Here is a 27578-nt window from a genome sequence, read left to right as displayed (position 1 = left end):
CCAGCTTATATTGGTGTGCTTCATGGCACCTGAAAACAATTACAATAGTAACAGTAAAGGTCACTGATCACAGGTCACTATAACACTAATGAAAACATTTGAAATGTTGTGAGAATTACCAAAATGTGACATGGATCCACGATGTGAATATGTGTGTTGGGAAATGGCGCTGATTGATTTGACTCAGGATTGCCACAAACCTTAGATTTATAAAAAATGTGATATCTGCAAAGCACAATAAAGCAAAGCATAATAAAGTGAGGTATGCCTGTATCAAAAAGAGTTTTACTTAGCCACATAACTTAGAAAGGATTTCAACAAAAATTTAGCAGGTGACACTCATTCAGTTTTATTTTATTTTAAATTTATGGAATAAACAAGCATTTCCATAACATAGTACAATAAAAAAGATGATTGCATATGAAACTGTAAATCTACTATGTACAACTTACTATTCCTTTCAAATATACAACAAAATTATCTTGTAAATTTCTTTTTTTCCCTCCCCCTACCCCACCCTAGAGATAGCTATCATCAGACACAAATAGACATACACACAGGTAAAATTATTCTATGCAAACTTCTATTTATCTGTTCTTTCTTTGTATGCAGATGGCATTTTTCTTCATATGTCCTTTATAGTTAATTTGGATACATATAATAGTCAAAATGACTTATTTGCTCAATGTCTTTCTTAAAGCAATATTGCTGTTACCGTGTACAATGTTCCCTTGGTTCTGTTCATTTTGCTTTTCATTATTTTGTGCAAGTCTTTCCATGTTTGTCTAAGATCATTGAGCTCATCATTTCTTTCTTTCTTCCTTTCTTCCTTCCTTCCTTCCTTCCTTCCTTCCTTCCTTCCTTCCTTCCTTCCTTCCTTCCTTCCTTTCTTCCTTTCTTTCTTTCTTCTTTCTTTCTTTCTTTCTTTCTTTTTCTTTCTTTCTTTCTTCTTTCTTCTTTCTTTCTTTCTTCTTTCTTTCTTTCTTTCTTCCTTTCTTCCTTTCTTCCTTTCTTCCTTTCTTTCTTCCTTTCTTCCTTTCTTCCTTTCTTCCTTTCTTCCTTTCTTTCTTTCTTTCTTTCTTTCTTTCTTTCTGCTAGGCAATTGAGGTTTAGTGACTTGCCCAGGGTCACACAGCTAGTAAGTGTCAAGTGTCTGGTTTGAGACCATATTTGAACTCAGGTCCTCCTGACTCCAGGGTCAGTGCTCTATCCACTGCACCACCTAGCTGCCCCGCTCATCATTTCTTATAGCACAGTACTATTCCATCACAATCAGATACTGCAACTTATTCAGCCATTCCCCAATTGATGGGTATCACTGCAACTTCCAGTTTTTTTGCCACCACAAAGACAGCTGTTATAAACCTTTCAGAGTGTGTGAGATCTTTTCCTTTTCCCCTAATTATCTTTGGAAATAGACCAAGTAGTGGTATTGCTAAGTCAAAGGGTTTAATAGGTTTAAAAAATAATGTAATAACTCTTTGGGCATATAACTCATTTAGTTTTAACCCATATTGCTTTTTGCTATTTGCTAAGGCCTTTTATGCCCTTAGCTGAACAGGAAGTTTTGAGGCCACCAGGAACCTGGTATGCTACCTTTGAGTCTTAGCTCTCTGGACCAATCTTGTGTTAGTGTTAGCTTCTTTGCCTTTTAAGGGGCATATTTAGCCTAACCTACCCAGGGGTTTGGAGGTGGGGGAGAGGGATGGTGGTGGCATGAAGAATGGGAACTTGGCCTACCACAGTAAATGTCAGTAGTATTTATTAAATAAGTGAATGATGGCTAAATATTTGCTTGAATGAGGCTCTCAAAGGACATGAAAAATAGCAACACAAATTGCTCTTTAGTCCAGAATTTAAGTATAAAATGTGTTTATATAGTCTTTTTTCCATGTTCACTCCTTCCCTTCCTTTCCCTCTCCCCCCTCTTTCCTTTCTTCTTCCTTCTCTTTCCCTTCTTCCTTTCAAGTTTCTCCCTTGTTTTCCCTTACTCCTTCCCCAACCTCTCCCTGTTCCTTCATTCGTCCTTATGTGTGACATTATGATTTAAACAAATAAACAAAACCCGCCTTTTTCTGTATGGAAGAAAGCAAACATTTGCTTGGTTTTCAAAGTAGAGACAGATGGATCACTATAAATAGAAATGGGAAGTAAGTTCCACCGTCTGGGAGTATACTTACTGAAAGTCGCTGCTCAGAGGGACTTACTTAGTACTATATCTCTAATGTCTCAGTTCATTGCTTAGCAGCGGGTAAGAAATGGCATGAAGCTTCAGATCTCCAGCTTGGAGCTGCGCTTCCAGAGTGACTCAAGCCAATTAACAAATATTTATTAATCACCTTCTCAAAGACATCTATTAAGTGATTTTCAGATAAGAGAATACTGCCGCATCTCCCTTGCTCTATCTACAATGGAACTATCTGAAACTCCCAACTTTGGTGTGGTGTTGGAGTAGGACTTGAAAATAAGAAGGTATATAAAATATATGTACAATATTATAATCATCACCATGATCATCATCATCATGAATTGTTAAACATTTAAACACTTTTAAGATTTGCAAAAGACTTTTTTTTTTTTTTTGGTAAGACAGTTGGGGTTAAGTGACTTGCCCAGAGTCAAACAGCTAGAGAGTGTTAAGTGTCTGAGACCGGATTTGAACTCAGGTCCTCCTGACTCCAGGGTCAGTGTTCTATCGACTGCACCACCTAGCTGCCCCAAGACTTTTAATAATAATAATAGCTAACATTTATAAGCGACTTTAAAATTCACAAAGCCCTTTAATAATAATCATAGCTAACATTTATAAATGGCTTTAAAGTTCACAAAGCCCTTTTAATAATAAAAGTAATCATAGCTAACATTTATAAGGTTCTTTAACCTTCACAAAGCACTTTTAATAATTATAACAATAATAATAATAGCTAACATTTATAAAGTGCTTTAAAGTTCACAAAGCACTTTTAATAATAATAATAATAATCATAATTGCTAACATTTATAAAGTCCTTTAAAGTTCACAAAGCACTTTTGATAATAGCTAACATTTATAAAGCACTTTGAGATTTACAAAGCACTTTTTTTTTTGTGAGGCAATCGGGGTTAAGTGACTTGCCCAGAGTCACACAGCTAGTGAGTGTTATGCATCTGCGGCCAGATTTGAACTCAGGTCCTCCTAACTCCACGGCCAGTACTCTATTCACTGCACCACCTAGCTGCCCCCACAGAGCACTTTTAATACTAACTAATAATACGTAGTGGTTTAAAGTTTACAAAGTGCTGTGCATGTATTATCTAATTTGATCCTCACAACAACCCTGGGAAGTAGGTACCATTATTATCCCCATTTTACTGATGAGTAAGCTGAAGCTAAAAGACACTGAGTAAGTTGCCAGCATCACACAGCTAGTGTTTGTAGCAGGATTTGAACTCAGATCTTCCTGATTCCAAGTGTAGTGTTTTGTCTTTTTTTCTGCTGTACCACCTAGTTTCCTAAATTTTTACGTTTATTATCTCATTTAGAGCCACATTCTCTTCTCAGAAAACCTCAACAGATGCCTGCTAGAGTTGTGGGATTTGGGGAAATAGAGATGGAAAGGCCCTGAGAAATTATGATATGTGAGGCAACTTCATCTTATTTATATTCTGCCTTGTTAACTTGTTAAACAGACATGGACATCTGCAGCTCTCCTAGGGCACCACGCAGTTGTTTGTTGAAAACTTCTGTTGCTTGGTCTCCCTGTAGCCAGCCACAGATTTAGGAAGGTGCATTAACAATGATAGTTTGTTGACTTTAATTTGGTTCAGTATACTTTAAAGTGGCTAGAGAATTGTTCCTAGATGATGTTCTTACAACTTATGTTCTATATCCCCAATAATTTTAATAACTTCAAAACTTTACCAATTTGTCATTTCATTTGTGTTATTCCCTCCAATTCAGGTTAGAACTATTCTAGGCCTTGACAGTCTATGTGAGTTGCTGTCCTCCAAATTCATCGCTGTGTAGACCGATCCCTTTGCATAGACCAATCCTTTTGGTACAAGTCTTTCTTCTATTCCTTTTTTTTTTTTAACATTCAATTTGGAATTACCGCCCATCTCTTCCACCCATTGAGAAGGAAAGCAATATGATATTAATTATACATATGAAGTCATGCAAAACATATTTCCATCTTAGCCATGTTGCAAAAGAAAGTACATGCATGCATATACACACATACACACATATACACACATACATGAAAAATAAAGAAGATTGGGGCAGCTAGGTGGTACAGTGGATAGAGCACTGGCCCTGAAGTCAGGAGGACCTGAGTTCAAATCCGCCCTCAGACCAAACATTTGACACTTACTAGCTATGTGACCCTGGGTAAGTCACTTGATCCCAATTGCCAAAAAATAATAATAATAAATAAATATATTTTAAAAAATAAAGAAGATGATAAAAGTATGCTTCAATATGTACTTGGAGTGCATCAGTTCTCTCTCTGTACGTAGATAACATTTTTCATCATGAATCCTTTGGATTTGTTTTGGATCATTGTTTTTATTAAAGTAACTAAGTGTTTTACAGTTGATCATCCTTACAATTTTGCTGTTATTGCGCACAATGTCCTGGTTCTGCTCACTTCACTTTGCATCGGTTCATACAAGTCTTCCCAGGTTAAGTATAAGTCTTTCTAAATTTAGCTAGATTAGTTCACAAATGACAGACGTAGTATGTCTTTCACTGAAGAAATATGCAATCACTACCCCTAAATGAAGTCATGTTTGGTCCCATAAGCCTTGGAAAGTGACTGTAATTAAGGTGGGACCAGCCTTGGTTTAGGCTGCCCTCTCTTATCATAGGATCATGGATTTAGAGCTGAGTGACCTTTGAAGACATTTAGTTCAAACACCTCATTTTCTAGAAAAGGTAACAGGCCTAGAGAGGTGAAGTGATTTGCCCAAAGGCACAGAGGTAATACATGGTAGAGCTGTGATTTGAACCTAGGACTTCTGATGATCATTTACTGGACCTAGTGCAGGCATACACACACACACACACACACACACACACACACACACACACACACACACACACATGCATGCACACACACATGCTGACAGTGTAGTCATGGATCTGGTTTGGAACCATTCCTAGGTGGAAAAACCAGGGAAAATGGAATGTAATTAGAGTTAGGTGATTGTGCTCTCCAGGTTTTTCAACCCTATCCCTATTCAAAGCCATTAGGATCTGATGTGGATCATTTCAGAGATTAATCAAGCTGGAAGTGATCACATAATTCAACCTCTTCATTTAGATGAATAAATTGAGGCCCCAAGAGGCAAAATCATTTGTTCAAGATCACTTGGCTACCTAGTGGAAGACTCAGGACTAGAGCCCAGGTCTCCTGACTATCTAGACTGTACTTTCATTCACTTCCCTACTGTGTCTCTTGAATTAATTTACATCAAGTTAAGAAATTTGGTCTCAAGTGGTACTTGAATTTTAATAATAATAATAATAGCTGGCATTTATATAGTGCTATTATGGATATGCCAGGCACTGTGTAAATGCTTTATAAATATCATTTCATTTGATTCTTATAAAAATCTTATGATGTATGTACTATTTTTATCCCCATTTTATAGTCAAAGAAACTGAGGCAAGCAAAGGTTGTGACTTGCCCATGGTCACATAGCTAGTAAATGTTTGAGGCTGGATTTGAACTCAGGTTTTCCTGATTCCTGCTACATTGCTCTGTCCTTTGTTCCACTTAGCTGTCTATTTTTAATTTTTTTAAATAAAAGAAATTTTAAGCATCAACGTATCAGATGAGGGAGATTAGAGGTTTTTTGGTTTTGTTTTTTGTTTTTTTGCTTTGTTTTATTTTAGAGATGGAGCCTTTTTATTTTCTTTACCCAAATCATATCAAGTGGGTAAATCCCACCAACCTTGGTATTATGGTGCTGGTGGCTGAGCTGTCACTATAATTTTGAATGGGGTAAATAAAGCAGGAGTGGTATCTCTAGATTGTAAGATTCATGAGGGTTGGATTACATTTTATTTAATTCTTGTATTCCTCCCCTCCCTCCCCCAGCATAATGCTTTGCATATAGCAGGTTTTGTTGAATTAAGCACAAAGAAATATTCCTGCCTTTTCCTCTCCCACTTTTTTTCTCCCCCAAATTGAAGAAATATTTTAAGAATTAAGTTATAATCATATTTTGTTGGTATAGCTACTATATTATTTCTACCTGCTTTTGCCCTCATACTTCCTGTAGAGAACTGGAAAATGCCACAGAGACCATAGTTGCTGAGTAAAAAAAAAATTGCATCTACTCTAATTTATATTCAGGTTTATCCTTCAGTACCCCTAAAATCTCTCTCTTTTTCATTGCTCTCATTAAATTGTATAATACTGTGTGATTCAAGGTAAGCTCTATCTAAAGCCACATTAGATGAAATACGAACATCTTATATTTATGTCAGAATTTTATGTATTAGGAATATAATGTCATTGAATGTTTACGTATGCACAAATAACTATGCAAGCAATAAATTAAGCAGTTAGAAGGAATTTTTGCATTAGATCTCACTAATCTAGAATTTTAAACTAGCTCTGCCATCAGACCAGTCCCTGAAAATTTTCTGGGCATTTCCTTATCTGTAAAATGAGGGGGTTGGGCTGGATGGGGGTGGGCAACCTGTGGCCCAAGGCTACATATGGCCTTGGGTGTGGCCTTTTAACTGAGTCCCAGTTTTACAGAACAAATCTTTTTATTAAGGGGATTTGTTTGGTGAAGTTTGGATTCGGTCAAAGGGCCGCAGCACTTGAGGACCTAGAGGGCCACATATGGCCTCGAAGCTGCAGGTTCCCCTCCCCTGGGCTAGATGATCTCATCTCTAAGGTCCATTCCAGCCTTAAAGGCATATGATGCTATAAATATGTAGGCATGTTGGTAATTAGTTATCCATCTCCAATATGTAGCTACAGTTTCACGCATAGCTGTCTATCTTATCTATCTATTTATCTAGGGATATAGATCTCTTCATCTAGATCAGGGACTATTACCTTATGGTCTGTGAACTATTTTTTTAAACATTTTGGTAACTAGATTTCAATATAATTGGACTCCTTCATAATCTTATGCATTTAGTTTTATGTATTTAAAAATATTATTCTGAGAAGGGGTCCATAGATTTTATCAGACTGCCAAAGTGGGGTCAGTGAAACAGAAATGGTTAAGAACTGTTGGTCTAGTTGAAGGGACAGTTGACAGCGAGCCCCATAAGCAGACCACTTTCTGCCTTTCTAGTCTTCGTATACCCTACACTCCCCAACACTCTGTGATTGGTGACACTGGTCTCCTTGACGTTTCCTATGCAAGATGCTCCCATCTTTTGACTCTGGGCATTTTCATGACTGTCTCCTATGCCTGAATTCCTCTCCCTCCTTATTTCTGCCTTCTGGCTTCCCTGGCTTTCTTTACGTCTTAGATAAATTCTTACCTTCTACAAAAAGTCCTTTCTAATCTCCCTTAATGCTAGTGCCTCTCTCTGTTGAATATCTCCTATTTATCCTGCACATATTTGTATTGTACGTTATTTGTACATTGTTCTTTGTGTGGTTTCCCCCACTAGACTAAGGTCCTTGAGAGCAGGGATTTTATCTTTTGCTTTTCTTTGTATCACCATTGCTTAGCACAATGCCTGGCACATAGTAGATGCTTAATAAATGCTTCTTGACGGACTAAACAGATATATCCAAAGTTGCTTTGCTAATAGCAGAGCCATGACTAGAAAGAACCTTGGGATATATGTGTGTGCATGTATGTGCAAATTAGGGAAATGTGTAGGGTTTTGTGCTCATTATAACATATCTTTATTTGTATATAAAGCAACTTGTTAAATTGGTTCAACTCTAAGTTGAAAGAGTATGCAAAATACTGATTTTGTCCCCTAAAAGACATAAGTTGTTTTGGAGGATACTAATGAGATGCTGGGAAAAGGGTGATTATGTGTTTTCATCCTATTTATGAATTCCTAGTAAAATTGTCTTATCTTATTTTTCTTTTAATAGCAAAGTAGGACTTTTATTAGTTGGGTGAAAAGCATGGATACATGCAAAAAAAACTTTTTGAGGAAAAAAAATCAGTCTTTACTATAGGAATGGTTCTGTATTATATAAAATCTCTACATTATGTAAGTAAGAGTATTGTATATGAGCACCATGACATAATAAAAAGATTGGGACTTAGAATCAGGAGATTTGGGATTGCATCCCATCATTGACATTTACTAACCATGTGACTTTTTGGAAAGTTATTTCAATTTCATAAGTCTCAATTTTTTCTGTTCAGTAAATACCTGAAGGGTTAGATGAATATGTAAAAAAGAAAAATGACTTTTTAAGGAGTTTACTATCTATTTTTTTTTTTTTGCAAGCAACTGGGGCTAAGTGACTTGCCCAGAGTCACACTAGCTAGTAAGTGTCAAGTGTCTGGTCTGAGACCATATTTGAACTCAGGTTCTCATGACTCCAGGGCCAGTGCTGTAACCACTGCACCACCTAGCCGCCCCGGGAGTTTACTATCTAATGCAGGGGTACAGAGGAGATGTTATTTTAGTGCAAAGAAGGGCCAGGTCAAGCTCTATCAGAAATTTGGAAAGGGAGAGAAGAAATTCGCTGAAGTGAACCCATCCCGTATATCTCTCTTGCCTTTTGTGGCTAATCTCCTTGAGAAGGTTGTCTATAATAGATGCCTCCTCTCCCTTGCCTCTTTCTCCTTCCCCCCCCCACATTTATTTTATTTTTAATTTATGGAATATAACAAGCATTTCATGACATAGTATAATAAAAAAAGATGATTGCACATGAAATTACAAGTCTATTATGTACAACTTGCTATTCCTTTTAAATATATAGTAAAGTTATATAAACTTCTTTTTTTTCCCTTTTCCTCACCCAAGATGGCTACCATTAGACACAAACAAGTATGTGTGTATGTGTACATATATGTGTATATATATATGTATATATATATATACACATATATATATATATATAATTAGTCTACACAAACTTCTATTTATCAGTTCTTTCTCTGTATGCAGATAGCATTTTTCTTCATATGTCATTTATAGTTAATTTGGATACTTACAATAGTCCAAATGACTTATTTGCTCAATGTCGTTCTTAAAACAATATTGCCATTACTGTATACAATGTTCTCTTGGTTCTGCTCATTTTGCTCTTCATTATTTCATGCAAGTCTTTCCATGTTTGTCTAAGATCATTAAGCTCATCATTTCTTACAGCACAATAGTATTCCATCACAATCACATACCACAACCTTTTCAGCCATTCCCCAATTGATGGGCATCCCTGCACTTTCCAGTTCTTTGATGCCATAAAGAGAGCTGCTATAAACATCTTACAACATGTAGGTTCTTTTCCTTTTTCCCTAATCATCTTTGGAAGTAGACCTAGTAGTGGTATTGCTGGGTCAAAGGATATAGGCAGTTTAATAATTATTTGGGCATAATCCAGATTGCTCTCCAAAATGACTGAATCAGTTCACAATTCCATCAATAACGAATGTGTCCTAATTTTTCCACATCCCCTCCAACATTTGTTGCTTTCCTCTTCAATCGTTTTAGGAATCTGGTGGGTATAAAATGATATCGCAAGGTTGTTTTTATTTGTATTCCTCTAATCAGTAGTAATTTGGAGCATTTTTTTCATATGACTATAAATTGTTTTTATTTCTTCATTGAAGACCTACCTGTTCATATCTCTGTCTTCTTAACTCTTTACAATCCAGTTTCTGACTTCATTGAACTGAAATTCCTCTCTCCAAACTTGCCAATGATCTCTTTATCATCAAATCAAATGGACTTTTCTCATTCTCATCCTTCTTGGCTTCTCTGAGGGCTTTGACACTATTGATCACCTTCTCCTCCATACTTTCTTCTCTCTATGCTTTTGGGATATTACTCTCTCCTGCTCCTCCCCCAATTCTCTGATCATTCCTTCTCAGTGTCCTTTGCTGTTTCTTAATCCAGGTCATGCCCATGCCCCTCCCTCCATTGTGTAAGATTATATTAAGTTTTGCTAGGTATGCTATTTTTCATTGTAAGCCTAGATCCTTTGGATCTGGAATATCATATTCCAAGCTTTCCCCTTCTTATGTGGCCGTTAACTCTTGTGTGATCCTGATTGTGGCTCTTTGGTACTTGAATTTTTTCTTTCTGGATGTTTGCAGCATTTTTTCCTTGTTGGAGAGCTCTGGATTTTTACTATAATATTCCTTGGAATTTTAATTTTGGGGTTTCTTCCAGTGACCAGTAGATTCCTTCAATTTCTACTTTGCCTCTGATTTTAAGATATCTACATGGTTTTCTTTTATGATTTCTTGAAATATCATATCTAAGCTATTTTTGTTGTTGTTGTTATTCATGGCTTTCATGTAGTCCAATCATTCTTAAATGATCTCCCGTTGATCTGTTTTCCAGGTCAGTTGTTTTTCCTTTGAGCTATTTCACATTTTCTTCCATTTTTTTAGTCATTTGACTTTATTTTATTATTTCTTGATATATCATGAAATTATTAGCTTCCATTCGACCAATTCTAATTTTCAAGGAGTTATTTTCTTCAGTAAGGTTCTGTACCTCTTTTTTTTTTAGGCAGTTGGGGTTAAGTGACTTGGCCAGGGTCACACAGCTAGTAAGTGTCAAATGTTTGGTCTGAGGCCGGATTTGAACTCAGGTACTCCTGACTTCAGGGCCGGTGCTCTATCCACTGTGCCACCTAGCTGCCCCTTGTACTTCTTTTTTTCCCCCAACTATTAATTCTCTTTTCTTATTTTTCTTCCCTAGCTCTTGCCTCTTTTCTCATTTTTTTTTGGGGGGGGCTAGGCAATGGGGTTAAGTTACACAGCTAGTTAAGTGTCAAGTGTCTGAAGCCACATTTGAACTCAGGTCCTCCTCATTCCAGGACTGGTGCTCTGTCCACTGCACCACCTAGCTATCCATTTCCTTTCTCATTTTTCCTTCTCTTGTTTTCAGTTTGTGTGTGTGTGTGTGTATACCCTTTAATGTTTTAGCTCTTCTAGGAATTCTTGTTGGATTTTTCTTTGAGATTTTGCTTGTAGAAGTTTTCTAGTCATTCTCTTCTTTGTGTCTTGAACCTCTTTTTCACCATAATAATTCTTTATGGTTGGGTTCTTTTTTTTTGTCTGCTCATTCTTCTAGCCTAATTCTTGATTTTAGACTTTCTGTTGGTGTTAGGCTCTGCACACTTCTGGGAGTGGTGGTAGTGTCTGGCCTGAACTTCTGTCCTCTTACATCCTTTGGCTGCTTTCACAACTCCAAATGAGGACCTGAAAACTTTCAGTGCCCTTAAAGTGATGTGATATAAGGGGAGGTTTGTTCATTGCCCTTCTGATCTGAGTTTTCTGCACGTTTATGACCCAGGCTTGAATCTGTTGGCTTGTTTCTGGTTGGGAGTTTCCGCAGATTGGCTACTTGGCTCAGCCACTCTTGGTCTGCTGGGAAACTCAGCAAATTCAAAACTACTAGCTCCCCTTTGGTCTGGGATGCTGAACTAGCTCTACTCAGAGCCACACAGCTATCGTTTTGCTTCCTGGAACTTGTTCTATACTCAGTCACAATTAAAACCCAATTCAAAGTCCCTCTTCTCTGCCCTGGATCTTGTGAGATAGATGCTTTGTAAACCTTAAAACACATAAATATATATTATTATTATTAGTGCTAAAAATAATAAATGTGGATATTATTAGTGAGTTACTGTCCTGACAGTAAAGAAACCTGGGTTTTGGTCCTGGATCTGCTATTAATTGGTTATATGGCCTTGGACAATTATTTTGACCTCTGAGCCTCAATTTCTTCATCTATAAGATGATGGAGTTTGAATAAAAGTCCCACCTTCTGCAAGGAGCCTTTTCCAATCCTACTTAATGCTAGTGCTTGAGATTATCTCTAGTTTACTCTGTATGTATTTTGTTTGTATATAGTTGTTTTCATGTTGTCTTCCCCATTGGACTGTGAGCTCCTTGTAGGGAGAGATTGTTTTTGCTTGTCTTCATATCCTTAGTGCTCAGCACAGTGCTGGTACATTGTAGGCAATTGATAAATCCTTGATGATTTGATTAGATGATCTAAAGTCCTGAAAGCTCTAAAATTTTGCTTAAAAAGGGAGGGCTAGTGACTCCACCCTCTATGCTGTTGAGTCATGGTAGGGCCTTGGACTTGTTAGGAACTCAAGAATACCTGGGATAGCTATACAATATAGAAATGGGTTAAGGGAAAACAGAGGCTGAAGCTAGCCAGAATAGGATGACCATCTTCTGTATGACCATATATAGGCAAGGACAAAGTGATGTTACTGTCCCCATTCAAGCTGTTGGCTTGAAAATGTGAGAAAACGGATTTAAAACAACTCCAAAAAACTCATGATGGAAAATCCTATCCACAACCAGAAAAAGAACCAGCATGCAGATCAAAGCATATTATTTGCTCTCTCTCTCTTTTTTTGTTTCTTCTTTCTCATGGTTTCTCCCATTGGTTCTAACTCTTCTTTACAACATGACTAATGTGAAAAAAAGGTTTAATATGAATGTATATGTTGAGCCTCTATCAATTTACAAACCATCTCAAGGTGGGGGGAGGGGAGAGATGGGGAGAAAATTTGGAACTCAAAATCTTATGGAAGTGAACGTTGAAAACTAAAAATAAATAAATAAATTTATTTTTTAAAAAAAGAAAGAAAGAAAATGTGAGAAAACCTTAGGAAAACCTTGCAGAGATCTATCAGGACAACAGACACAGACACACACCAAAGACCCCTTCCAGTCACTGTTGGTCAAACGGCAACCTGAAGCCTGAGGGGAAACTCAGAAACTGCTTAAAGAGGCTTTCTACTCCATCTACCTCCTTCTGGTAAGAGGGTACTTTAAAAGAAATATTTTTTTACCCTCCAAATTTCTTGGGTCTGTGACTCCAATCTCATGTGCCTCTTTTTTTTTCCCCCAGTCTGGGCTTGTAATAACATGTGTATAGGGAATTCTCAATGTAGAAATTTTCTCTGCTAATAAGATTGTCAACTTGTCTATAACTGTCAGTCTTAAAGAGTGACCTTAAAGAGAGGTGAATTAAATTGCTATGTGGCAGAGATCTGACTTAACCTCAGGTCTTCCTGATTCTAAGTCTTGGCCCTCTCTCCTCTACTCCACTCTGTCTCTTTCTTAAAAAATAAATTTTTGAGTTTTTAAAAAGTTCTCTAAGATTTTGAGTTACAGAAAAGGTGCTGCCCTGAATTGGTAGAGGAAATTTCTTCATCTTGGAGTTCCCTATACTAATAAAATAAAAGGTCCCAATGCTCTTCCCTAAACGTTTTTCATGTCGTCGTTTTCTTTTCTTTGTCTCAAGGAGGGAACCATTTTGTGTTTAAAACTGCAGAGAGAGCAAAGTGAGATCAGAGATTTTGTCACACCAGTTAGGAAGGCACAGGCTAAGGTTACTATGGCAACTTCAAAATAGACATTTGCAGGACTACTTTCTAAGGAACTCAGTGAACAATAACTAGTCTGTTAGAACTGACAGGGACTTTAGAGTGATCTAGTTCATTCCCCCCTCCCCATTTGACAGATGAAGAAACAGAGGCCTTCATTACATTGGGAAGTAGAACATATTTTCTAGGAAACAACAGAATGAAAACCAGAAATGTTTTCTTTCCTCTCTACCTGAATATTGAAATGGATGTGAAACTTGATGCTATTAGATATGCAAGCTAATTGTGAAAATTGCTTTGTATGGATTTTGTATACTTATTCAGGTTTGGCCTGGCACAGTCTACTTTCCCAGGTCATCTGCAGAGACCTGCCCTCTGCTCTGTACTGTGTTTCATGTTTATGTAACTCTTACTTGCTCTGATAATTACCATTTGATGTTAAGGTGCATATGCAGTTACAAATATCAGGAAGAAAGACAGACAGACAGACAGAGACACAGAAAGAGAGAGAGACAGAGACAGAGAGACAGAAACAGAGAGACAGAGAGACTCAGAGACAGAGAATAAAAAAGAAAAAGGAAGGAAAAGAAAAAGAAAAAAGAAAGATAAAGAAAGAAAAAGTTAACAAACAAGGACTTTAAAAAAAAGTTATTTTCAAATTATCTGAAGTCCCAGGACTTCAAGGTTATATGAGCAGAACACATGATCTGGCAGTTCCACCCAAATTGGAAAGGGCATTGAATATGAGTCCAGTGGTCTGAAGTTCCTCCTACCTGAGTTAGGAAAGGCTCATCACCAGAATGGCCATAGGACTGCACTGTACTCTCACACTGTACTCTAAAAGATCATTTACTAAGTAACATTAAGTCATGGAAGTTAGGTGAATCAGTGGATAGTGTTGGACTTAGGGTCAGAAAGATCTGACTTTAAATCCTGCCTCCCAAGCGTACTTAGCAATGTGACCCTGGGCAAGTCACTTAATATCTCTCAGCCTCAGTTTCCCAACTGTAAAATAAAGTTAATAATGGTACCTACTTCACAGGGTTGTTGTAGGGATCAAGTGAGATAACATGAGAAAAGTGCTTTGCACACCTTAAAGGGCTATATAAATGCTAGCTATTATAGATGAGTTATGATCTGTATTGGTTGAAGAAGTCCTCATGCAGCAGCATTACAAATCCTGAAAGTACTGAAGTATATGCAAAGCAAGAAAAAGAAAAAGTAAAGGTTACACTTCATGTTCCAGGAAGATGTTAACAGAAGTCATGATCCATCTTTTTCATCAATGAGCCAGGAAAAATAAAACAAATAGTGTATAAAGACTGGGAAGTCTGTAGGAGAGTATTTAATAGCTTGAGATGACTTCACTAGTGGATTATAGACTAGATTACTGACGGAAATTACAGATGCAATCCCAGTCACTGTCTGTCTTTGAGAAATAATGGAGAAAGGCCAGGGCCAGAAGTCCAGAAATAGTCAAATATCCCCATTGTTAAAAAAGGTAGGGGAGGGAAGAGGAAGCTTACAGAAACCAGTAAGCTGTTGAAGTCAATTTTTGGCAAAAATCCTAGAACAGATGATTAAAGAGGTGTGAACATTTAGGTTTCTTTTAAGAGAGAGAATGGAATTAATAAAAATGCATCTTACCAAACTAAGCATGATTGACCTTTTGATAAGATTATTTCATAGTATCCTCATAAATCCATGGCAAAAGCAAGGCCAGAGAATAGAATTTTAAAAGTTCAATTCTACAACTGTATTCCTTTCAGTTAAATAGTACCATAAAATGATTCTTGTTTGGGTGAAGAAAATTTTCATTCACACAATAGTGACATTCAGATGTTTGAAGGATCATTATCTGGGAGAGAGATTAATTTTATTTTATTTAGCTCTAGAACAAGGACTAATGAATTGCAGTTACAAAGCATCAGATTTCCTCTTAGTATGAAGAATGCCCTAACAGTTAGAGCCCTCCCAGAATAGAATGCATTGCTGTATTGAGGAGTGAGCTCTCTATAAATATGTGTTCATGCATTGGCTAGAAAAATCATGTTTGTGATAATGCAGCAAGGATTCCTACATTAGGTGGCCTGGATGGCTTCTAAGGTTCCTCCTAACCCCAAGAGCCTGTATTTCTAGGTATCCCATTCCATACAGTCAAGAATTACATCCCTTGTTGAGTTTCTGTATTTCACACGAACAGTTCTGTAATCAATGGCATTCCCTATGACTGTAGATAATCATAGGATTCAGAGCTATGAGGGACCTTAGAGATCACCACGTTCCTTTTCTGAGCCTCAACATCTTCATTTTTAAACTAAGCATAATACATAATCATAACACATATCTACTGGCATGGTTTTTGTGAAATGAGTGCTCTGTGAACAATAAGTCATTTGTTATTGTTAAGCCTCCATAATAATGATGAGCAGTAGCATGACTTTGAATGGATAGACAGCCAGCCTTAGGGTCAAAGACACCTGGGTTGAAGTCCTGCTGACACAAAATAATATTCATATGTGCTTATGAGCTTGACACTTTGTTAAGTGCTTTATAATTATTATCTCATTTAATCCTCATGACAACCCTAGGAGGTAGGTGCTATTATGATCTCCATTTTAAAGATGAAGAAACTGGGGTAAACTGAGGTTAAGTGAATTGCCTAGGGGCACATAGCTAGTGAGTATCTGAGGTTGGATTTGAATTTAATCGTCTGGGCCTCTGTTTCCTCATCTGTACAAGGAAAAGGTTTGACTAGAGGGCCACTGAGATCCCTTCCGGCCCTAGCATTATGACCCTTTGATTCTGCTTGAGTTCAGGGAACCGTGCTGTTGTTGTTTAACAGTTTCAGTCGTGTCTGATTCTCCGACCCATTTGGGGTTTTCGTGGCAAAGGTATTAGAGTGATTTGCCATTTCCTTCTCCAGCTCATTTTACAGATGAGGAAACTGATGTAAACTGGGTAAGGTGACTCACCCAAGGTCACACAGCTAGTAAGTGGCTGAGACTGGATTTGAACTCAGGTCTTCCTGATTCCTGGCCCAGCGCGCTCTAGCCGCTGAACCACCTACCTGTCCCAGGGAGCCCTGTACTGGTGGATGGATATTCATCTTCACGCTGCTTTTTCCTCAACCTGCTTCCGGAAAGCTCAGGCTTTAACCTTCTGGTGACTTTCTCACCCTGTCCCCGACTAACGTTTATTCCCCAAGTGGTTCCCTCTGAGAAACCTCTTTTCTGTTAACTCACACCCCGCATGCTCTCTTCCCCGAGTCCCCACAGAGCATGGAGAGGTTTCCTTGCGGGGCGTAAGAGACAGTAAGATTTCCATCGCAGTAGGAGCTTCTCTCTTTCAGAAAGCTTTCTTTAACTTTGCAGATGAGATGATAGCTCACAGAGACCAGGGTCAAGGACTGCACACAAATGTCCATATCCCGTGACTCAGTAATTCCACTTCTGGGAAGATACCCCCAGGAAATAAACACAAAGGGGGAAAAAATGTACTTTTCACACTATTGATAATTGCGAATGACTGGAAACCTCCCAACTGCCCCACAAAAGGTTAAGCAAACTTATTTTGACAGAATGAAAGTGATCTTAGAAATCATGTCTTCTAATACTTTCTTTTTAAAATTTTAAATGCATTAAAATGTTTATTTATATTGAAATATCTATTTCACTTTTACTTCCCCGTGACCTCCTCTCCCCGCTCCCTCCCATACACACAGAACTCTCTCTTATAACAATAAATAAGCAAAACAAAGTATCTCATTGGCCACATTGATGCCACATGCCTGAGTCCACCACCTTAGCCAAGGGGAGGGATGTATGTTTCACCGTATTTGTTTGGAGTCATTGTTAGAGTTCTGACGTCTTTCAATGCTGTTTTCCTTTATGTTTTTGTGGTCATTGTAGTCTTGGCTCCCAGACCTTTCATTTTTATAGATGAAGAAACCGAATCCCAGAAAGAGAAAGAAACTAAAGTCCCACAGTGAGAAAGCGGCACAGCAGAGACCTGAATGGAGATCTCCTGACCCTAGTTCAAGACTATTTCCACTAAAATATTTATAGTGCCTTCCTTAGGATGCTATTATATGCACACACATATATACATATATGTATATGCACTTGTATATATGGCATGCTATATATACAACTATTGAAACTGGCAAGTGTATGGAATGTATCAATGCATGAAATAGTGTTAGTGTGAAAAACAGATCAAAAGATAGTCTGCACACTTTGATCACAATTCTGTAAACCATGTGTATGTACATTAAGAAAGATTGAAATTTAAATTGGAGAAATGTGAATCCAGTAAGTCAGTAAGTTGAATTTATGCCTTGCTTCAAAATGCCTTATTTAAGAAGCATAGACAAAAATGTTGGCACTCTATATCGTGGAAATTATAAATACTATGCAAATGGAAATAAGGGCAGGTAATAATGCACACATTTATGCAAATAATGCCTATGAAAAAAGAAAATTCATATTATGCACTCTTCACTAGATACATTTAATGCCCAGTAGGTTATTTTTTTCTTTATAGGATTGCTAATGTTTCTAAACAAATAAACAAACAAAAAGCCCCAAACAATCCTTTTCACTACCCCCAGCCTCCAACCTGCTTGGTAGGGTCTAGAGTTACTGGCTTATTGCTAAACAGCTAGAAAAGGCCTGATCTGAAAAGTGCTGATACAGAAACTAATGGTGAGTGATGTGATAGTTTCTTTGTAGCATGAATGGGCATGATTCTGAGAGTAGAATTAATTCCTTTAAAGAATTAATTGGCTGCTGTCAGTATTGGACCCTGTCCAATACTCCTGGAAGTAGATCCACACTTGGATTTATTCTTTGTGACCTGGACATACTTGCTAGAATGTATTGTTGGAGTGCCTTAGCAAGACTGCCAAGGATTACATTGGGATTGTTATCCCAGTTGTACATACCCTGATAAAAACTTCAGTTAACCACAATTCAGCCAATCAGAACCAAAAACACATAGTCACAATTAAAAAAAATTTTTAAATAGTGCTAATGCCTTACATTTATTTTATAGTATTTCTGGCTAGAAAGGACTTTTATACCAGTTATTGTGAGGACCAACAATAATAATAAAGTAATAATAGCTCACATTCCCATAGTTTCTTCCTATTTACAAAACACTTTTCTTACAACATATTATTACCTGTATTTTATTGATGAGGAACCAAGGCTCAAAAGGATCAGGGTTTAAAAAGCTTAGCCTACGATCAGAAAATTGCTAAGTGTCAATCAAATGAGATGTTGAATGAGAAAGTGTTTTGAAAACACATGCTGTTATAGAAATTTAAGGTATTATGGTTGTTATTCAGTTAACAAGCATTTTTAAATAGAGATACAAAGAAAGGTAAAAATATGGGTTCTGCCTCTAAGGACTTCCCATTCCAATGGGAAAGACAACATGTGAATAAGTAGGAACTTACAAAATATATATCTTATATATGTGTTTATGTATCATTGTAACCCCTGTCCCAAGGCTGATTGGTATGGGACCCTCTTCTTACTGGTGGAGATGAAGGCCCTGATTCACATGAGGGGTGGGGTGGAGTTGTACAGGAATGGAGAGCTCTGGTTCTTAGCTGTCCTTCTTTGGGAACTCATCATTCAGGTGCTTCTGGCTTCTGACTTTGAGAGAGATGGAAGAGGTCAACTCCACTTCAGACTGCTGAAGGAAAAGGCTCTAAGAAGGCATGAGAGAAGCTGGCAGTCTCTATCATGTCCCTATCCCCAGCTTCCTACACTAGAGGCTTCAGGGAGTTTCTCCTTGGGTGAGATCCAGGACCCTCTCTGTCTCGGTCGAGCTGAATTACCTTGCTCCCAACGGGAGAGCTTCTTCAGTCTGTCTTGTTTCGCATATATTCTCCTCTGCATACCTGTTCTGACTCTGCTTTCCTATGACTTGCATCAATGAGTTTCTTTGCAACTGTCCATGTGCTCATTGTGCTACTGGCATTAGGTGGGAAAGGGAGCAAGCCTTGGATATAGAGATTTGGATTCCCCTTCCCCCCAAATGACAAAGCAATAAAAAGTCAACTCGAACCCAGATAGATCCCCTAGACAAACAACATTTAAGGGAGCAGATAGATAGAATTCTAGTCTGGTACCCCCTCTCCCTCTGAAAGGAGCAGAGTGGTGGCCTCCAGCTCCAACCTCCTGCTTCTCCTCCTGGTAGAAATGAAAGTCTTCCTTGCAGAAGATGGGAGGAAAAAAGGCTAGAGATGTCTCTTCTGCTTCTCTCTCTTTCTCTCTCTCTCTCTCTCTCTCTCTCTCTCTCTCTCTCTCTCTCTCTCTCTCTCTCTCTTGCGAGGCAATTGGGGTTAAGTGACTTGTCCAGAGTCACACAGCTAGTAAGTGTTATGTGTCTGAGGCCAGATTTGAACTCTTCTGATTCTCTTTGAGACACACAATGGTAGACCATTCTCTACCACCAAATGAGGGTCCTCTCTACTTATGTGGGGCTGCTCTACCGCTTACGTAAATACGATACATATGAAATATACTCTTTCTCTATCCATGTGCATGCATTCTGTATGTGTATATACATATTATACATACACACACTCTATATATGTATCTATACATGTGTGTACGTATATACATATTATACATACACACACTCTATATATGTATCTATACATGTGTGTACATATACATATACATATACATATACACATACATATACATATACATATACATATACATATACATATACATATACATATACATATACATATACATATACATATACATATACATATACATATACATATACATATACATATACATATACACACACATAGTAAGTGAAGGTAATCTTATTGGGGAAGCCCTTGTACCTGAGGGGACTTGGAAAGGCCTCCATCGGAAAGTGTGATCTGAGCTGAATATTAAGGCAAGTTAGTCAAACTAAGAGAAGGAGGTGAGAACAGAGAATATTTCAAGGATGAGGCTCCCTAGAACCACACTGTAAGGTTGGTAAGGCATATCTTCTATCCATTTTACAGATCATATAACAAATACAGAGAAGTTTAAGTGATCTGTCTGAGCCAACAGGGAAAGTGAAGGGAGAGAAGGATTAAGAACAGAATCGATATTTCCTGCCTCCTACTTTTTTGCTCTTTCCACTACAACCAAATGAATTTTTTTTCTTCAAAATTCCATTTTTTAGGACAAAGGAAGTGGTATGGTATGGTGGAACAAGCACTGGACTTGGAATTAATCAATCAATAAACACTTATCAAGTGTCTACTATGCATCAGGCACTGTGCTAAGCACTGAAATGGGAGGCCATGGGTTTGAATCCCAGTTCTGCTACTTTGATGAGTCCCATAACCTAGTCTCTTCATCCATGTCAAGTACTGTATGAGGTTTTTGTTTGTTAGTTTTTAGGCTTTGGTGTTCCTATCTTGCTCAGGCTTGAAATTCTGTGGCCATTCTACAGGCCTGATCCCTTTATTGATCTGCTGGGAGCTATGGCTAGCTTGTTTCCTTTCCTATCTGGGTCAGTTCACTCCTCTTTGGGCATCCCAGTGGCTCACCATGTTTGTATCAGACTTCGTGCATCATCTACTCAACTGGTTTTAGCTCTATTTCAAACCTAAGTGCCCACCAACTTTGACCTCCCCAGAAGCAGGAATTGCAAGCATGCACCACCAGGCTTCCCTGTGAAGTACAATATGAATATGAGGTATAAATTACAAGCAAACGGGGATTTATAATAACACTTTTTTTTAAAAAATACTCTTTCCCAAAAAAACAAACAAACAAATCGACAAATCTTTCTGGGTATGTCCTAGGGGAACATTCAGCCTAATCACTATTTTTTTAAAAAAATATATTTTTATTTATTTCATTAAATATTTTTGAATTACACGTAAATTTTTTTAACAATCAACTTTTAAAATCTTGCATTCCAAATTCTCCCTCTCTCTGACTTCTCTTCCATCTCTGAGAAGGTAAGCATTTGCTATCAGTCATGCATGTGAAGTCATGCAAAACATATTTCCATATTAGCCATTCAAACTACTCGTTATTACAAATCTACAGTCTATTGAATTGTCCCATCCAAACTCATTTCACAATGACTTCCTTTGTTGAGACATAACATACCCAACTTCACAGTAATTTCTTTGGCCAGGCATCTGAGATTAGCCCAACTCAGCCCTCCTCCCCACTCAGCACAGTCTCTATGAACAGAGGTCTAGGCAGGCAAAACTTCCCTTTTGTTTTCCCAAATATTGCTTTTTTTTTTTACAGAATCAAATCCATTACTTAAAATGAAATATATTTGTATTTTCCACACCTGAAGGTATATTTGTTAATAATGAGAATGGATATCTAGAATCCTGTGTATGTCATGATCCAGAATGACCAAAGATTCACTTGCATTTACTATACTTTATTTATTAAGCCAGGAATGTTCTACAAATATATTTCTAGCAGGATTTTCTTAAAAACTCTTATTGATAGTATATGCAATGTTCCATACCCATAGTACTCCTGCCTCCGCAAAAAACGAAGAGGGTTGCATTTTCTCAACTCTTCTATAGGACCAAGCTTATTAATTATTATAATTATAGAGTATCTGGCTTTGTGTTTATTTGCTCTTTCTCTTAATGTTATTGTATTAAGTTCTGAAGTTTACTTCCCAATATCAGTTCATAAAAGTTGTCTCATGCTTCTTTGAATTCTTCAGTTATTGTTTCTTATAGTATAGCAACATTCTATTGTATTCAAGCAGCATAATTTCTTTAGCTGTTCCCCAGTTAGAAATATTTTCAGTGCAATAACTGAAAAAGAAATAAAAAAGACTTTTTTTTTGCTTAGGAATACTTGCTTAATCAAAAAGTAAATGAATGAGAATATTTTACTGCCCAAGAAATGTAGTTAATCTTAGCCATGTATATGATTATTTCATTTTGCAGTGATGGAGAAAAAGACCTCGATAGATGCTTTCAATCAATGCCACCATTGTGTGTGTGTGTGTGTGTGTGTGTGATGACACCACACTTAGAGAATCTTGTCTATGATCAGGAATAATTGAAGAAAGGGAAAGAAAATTGACCTCTTTTGAAGAAGAGAGAGAAATATTGCATTTCAAAACTTATTAAATCTTGGGTAGAAAGTCCTAGAGCAGAGAGTGGGGTTGACTGCTTTTCGTTACAGCTCTACCAGAAGCTCAGCATAGCTGGGTCCTGCTGCCAGATAACAATTTCTTTTGAAATTCCTCCAATGATTTAGTTCTTCTGAAAACCTCTGCTAAAGAGAATATCTCCTGAAGGGCTTGCCCTGAGATAAAACCAAGGAGTGTCATGTGTTGAACATTCATTGTCCACTCCTACCCTACCTATACTCCTGATGCTTGGTCAACTGTCTTGACTATGTGTCACTCTCAGGCTATAAGGCCTCCCTGAGCTCTGTACTGGGCAATCTGTTGGATGCTGTTAAAGCCCTGTGATGAGGAATCTAAATTTATAATTCCAGAATTATATTTAAGCTTCAAGTAACTTTTTCTTCATTGAAGCACATATTTCTCAACTGCTTAGATTTTGCTGGTTTTATGAGCATTTCCCTTATTCTTATCAAATGATTCTCGCTTTGCTGCCACAGAAGACAAGTTCATATTAGTAATTAATATTTTAAAATTTTATTGATCAAAAAAAATTAAAATCTTTTTTATTGATTAATAAATATGAAAAAATTTTGATATCTTTTGTTTTTATATCATCTTCATTTTGGAATGTATCTCTTCTCCTCCTTTACCTAGAGAACCTTCCTTGTGACAAAGAATAAAAAAGAAAGAAAAAAATTTAGCAAAACCAGCTAAAGTCTGATGGCAGATACAACATTCCACACCATAGTCAACACTGCTTTGTGTCCCATCTTGGTCATGAAAATCATGAAGAGGATTTAGGTTGGGTTTTTTTGGTACTTTCCATTTACATTGGATTATCTTGTAGGATACAGAACATAGTAGGTACTTAATAAATGCTTGTTGATCAATTGATTGATTGTGGAGCGGCCACAACATCTTATACTAAAGAACCCTCTTGAATTTGAAGAGTTTCATTGGCCGTGTAATTGCTTCAAGAAACTTTCCACATATATATCTACGCAGGCTGTTCTCAATTTGTATGCAGTCTTTCAGTATAGCTTTATTTTTATTCATTTAATCAATTAGTACAGTGATTAAATCTGAATTTCTCATTGAAAGACTTTTTTCCTAGACTATGTACAGGTCATATTTTTAGTGTCAGGCCTAGGAACTGAGGATATCAAGACGAAGCAGCCCTGCTTTCAAGGACCTTCCATTCTATCAAGGGTGACAATGTGTCCATGGGATCATGAAATCATAGATTTTATGCATGTCTAGATGACATCTAATCCAACCCTCTCATTTCATAATTGAGAAAAATGAATCTCAGAATGGTGAAGTGATTTAGCCCAGCAGCAAAAGCTAGTGTCAAAGGCAGAATCTGAACCCAGGTCTCCCAGGACCCATGTCCAGTATTTGCAGTACTATATCACACTGCCACCTAAGTATACACAGGCCTTCATATTTGATTCTAAAGGTTTAGAGAAGTATTGAAGTTTGAATAAGGCAGTGACCCTGTTCTTTTGTAAAGATTGTTTTGCAGCTGTGTGGACAATGAATTGGAGTTGGGAGAGATTTGTGTCAAGGAGAACAATTAAGAGGCAATTGAAATAGTCCAGACAAGAGAAGATTAAGAGCCTGGACCCCAGTGCAGTGGTCCTGTGAGCTGAGGGAAGGGAACAGTGTTGTGAAGTTAAAAATGACAAGATTTGGCAAGTGAATGGATATATGGGGTGAGGGCAGAGATATGCTGGAGACAGCTCTAACCAGCTTATTTCAGAAATCAGAAGTCTACAAATCAAGGCTTGATTTATTGTTTTGCTGATAGTTTAGACTTAAGAAAATGTTGATAATACAAATGAAACTTAATTGTGTATGTATATGTTTCCTTCCACCCCCCCCCCAAGCTAGGTTGTTAAATATCTACCAGCACACCCCTGTATTGCTCTATAGTTATCCATTCCACATCGTGGGGTCAAGGACCCGGTGCCCCCTTGATCTGGAAATTCGCTAAAGTTTTTAGACCTCTCTTCATACTAGAGAAGAAGTCTGAATTTTTTCTTTTTCTTTTATGGGGTGTTTACAGTACTTTATTGTAAAATTTGAGTTGATATTATACAATACTATATATATATATATATATATTTTATGTATTTTTGAGTTTTTAAACTTTTTATGTGTTGTCTACTGGCCTTCTCATGTCATCTGCGGCTTCTGCAAAACTCCTAAAAAAATTCCATTTAATTTCTTATGCCAATCCACAATATATCAAAACCGTGACGGGAAAAGTTGTGATGTGAAAGGGATAATTGTACCAAAAAATGCTTATAGAATAGTGCTCAGAGAATGAAGTCATCACGAGATTGGAGATCTGGTGATTATAAGCCAATAATAATTGGCATTTATATCCATGCTTTAAGGTTTGCAAAATGCTCTACATCCTTTATCCTCCTTTGAGCCTCACAACACAAATGGGAGAGGGAGAATTAGGAGTGGAGAATAACATTGATATTGTGAACATGAGTGGTTGGAAGGCTGGTAGTACCCCATAAATAAATACATCATGTGAATTTATTGTTCATTTGATAAACTTTTTAACTGGGACTACGAGAAAGAATTAAATGCACATTTACCAATGCAGAAAGGTCCTCGCAGTGAACATTAGCATTCACAGGAGTAATTATTATATTTTAATGTTTCAAGCACATTTTAAAATTCATACTAGGAATCTCATATGACCCAATATATATGTTTTGCTCATGTGCATGCCATATCCCCTGTCCTGGAATGTAACTTCCCTGACAGCATTTATTGTATCATTTTTTCATTTTTATGATCACTAGCACTTAGCATAGTGTTAGCACGGGGTAGGTACTTTAATGTTTATTGAATTGGATTTACATATCGCTTCTCAGGGGCATATGGCTCTTATAGAACACACTCCCCCAAAACAAAAGCAAAAACACTTTACCTTATATTCATGTTGTATGTATTATGCACACACTTACATGATGCAGGTATAGCTCATTTTATAGTGCTTTGCAAATATTGCATTTTTTGCAGATTGAAGGTTTGTGGCAACCCTGCTTCAAGTGAGTCAATCGGCGCCATTTTTTCCAACAGCATATGCTCACATCATGTCTCTGTGTCACATTTTGGTAGTTCTCACAATGTTTCAAACTTTTTAATTATTATTATACCTGTTATGGTGATCTGTGATCAGCGATCTTTGATGTTACTCTCGTCATTGTTTTGGGGCACTATGAAGCACTCTCATATAAGATGGCGGACTTAATTGATAAATATTGTGTGTGTTCTGACTATTCCACCAACTGGCTGCTCCCCTCATCTCTTTCCCTCTCCTCAGGCCTCCCTATTTCCTGAGACACAACAATATTGAAATTAGACTAATTGATAACTGTATGATAGCCTTTAAGTTTTCAAGTGAAAGGAAGAGTCCATCAATGTGGCAACCTTCATTGCTGTCTCATTTTAAGAAACTGCTGCAGACAGCCCAACCTTCAGTAGCCACAACCCTGACTAGTCAGCATCCATCAAGACGGCAAGACCTTCCATTAGCAAAAAGATTAGGACTAGCCAAAGGCTCAGATGATGGTTAACATTGTTTAGCAATGAGGATTTTAAAATTAAGGTATGTAATTTTTTAAAGATATCATACTATTGGACACTTAATAGACTGCAGTTAGTATAAACATAACTTTTATATGTACTGGGAAACAAAAAAAATTATGTGACTCGCTTTATTGCAATACTCGCTTTACTGGGTAGTCTGGAGTTGAACCTGCAATATTTCTGAGATACACCTACATACATGCAACCTGCATATTATGTCCCCATTAGGATGTAAGCTCCTTGAAGGTGAGAGCTATTTATTTTTTATCTGTGGTGCTTAGCAGTGCCTGACACATAGTAGATATTTAATAAATATTTGTTGATGTCTTAATCAATGGTTTTTCATACCATACTGGCTTTGTTAATCAGATACTAAAGTTCAAGAAATTCTTTGTCACTAGTCCCTTGGGATCTTTTTTTACCTTTTTGACTCTTGGGTCAAAAACCTTCAATAACTTTCTCCAGGGGACAGAAAGCTCTATTTCTTGACTAGTTCAAGAAGGACTAGGGTTGAGTTGGCTTTGTTCTTAAGCCATCAGAATCTCACCCACCCAACTTGGGGTGAAGGTTTATCTGATCCCAGAAGCATCAATTTATCAGAAAAGCATAAACAGTCAATTGTATACAATTCCTTAGTTTCTCAGGATCCTTCTTTTTGAGAAGGTGGTGGCTAACTGGTAAATGAAAGGGAATAGTCACGACAATGCTCATCGTATTTTTTGTTCCTTGCATTTCTCACATGTTGCCAAAGTTGATTTGAGAATGAGATATTTTTCAGCCCCCTTCTCTCCCCATCCCCTCACCTGCCCTCCCCTCCCCCAACTACTTCCCACCCCCACCCCTACTTCTTGGAGCTGAAGCAGACTGTCATCTGAAAAAGCTACCTCACACACCCGGTTTCTATCAGATCTTTTTCGGTTGTTATCTGAGTTGTGACTTGGCCTTTGATCACCGGGCTGTTTCAAAGATCATATCAGACAAACAGTGCTTCTTCATAGGTCATGTGTGAGGGGACTAGTGGGAAAACTGATCAGCGCTTCCACCAGTGGGTGGGAGGGGGCTGAAATGACAGCTCAAGTGTGATCTGCGACAATGGCATTGCTGCAATGGAGCTGAGGTTGAGCAGTGACTCAGACATAGAGCTGAGGTGGCCAAACCATATGTAGTCTTGGCGTGTTCCCACTGTCTTCCTCCAGGTTCTATAGAAAAGCTCTATGGTGCCCGGGCTGCTTCTGGTCACTCAGAGCCAGGAAGACTAGAGATCAAGTCTTTCCTCTCAAACATACTGTCCTGGAG

At 37.6% G+C, this 27578-nt stretch overlaps 1 protein-coding gene across 10 annotated transcripts in view; it reads left to right on the top strand.

The window, feature by feature from the left end:
• RHOH (ras homolog family member H) overlaps positions 1–27578 on the top strand; it is an 83139-nt gene that overhangs the window by 18655 nt on the left and 36906 nt on the right. For 2 of the 10 annotated variants that reach the window (XM_078149037.1, XM_078149035.1), the window contains one exon: positions 12770–12946. The exons of 6 other annotated variants lie outside the window; for them this stretch is intronic. The gene's annotated coding sequence lies outside the window, so the exon portion shown is untranslated. Of the gene's footprint in view, positions 1–2454; positions 2473–12769; positions 12947–19163; positions 19324–27578 lie in introns of those variants that run through there. 2 more of the 10 variants (XM_078149036.1, XM_078149038.1) reach the window with 2 other exon arrangements.

This window comes from Phascolarctos cinereus, unplaced genomic scaffold, assembly GCF_003287225.1.
Source record: "Phascolarctos cinereus isolate Bilbo 61053 unplaced genomic scaffold, phaCin_HiC Scaffold_9;HRSCAF=440, whole genome shotgun sequence".
In the NCBI taxonomy this organism is placed as follows: Eukaryota; Metazoa; Chordata; class Mammalia; order Diprotodontia; family Phascolarctidae; genus Phascolarctos; species Phascolarctos cinereus.
Note: the sequence above shows the minus strand (reverse complement) of the source record. Positions and strands in the feature narration are given on the sequence as shown.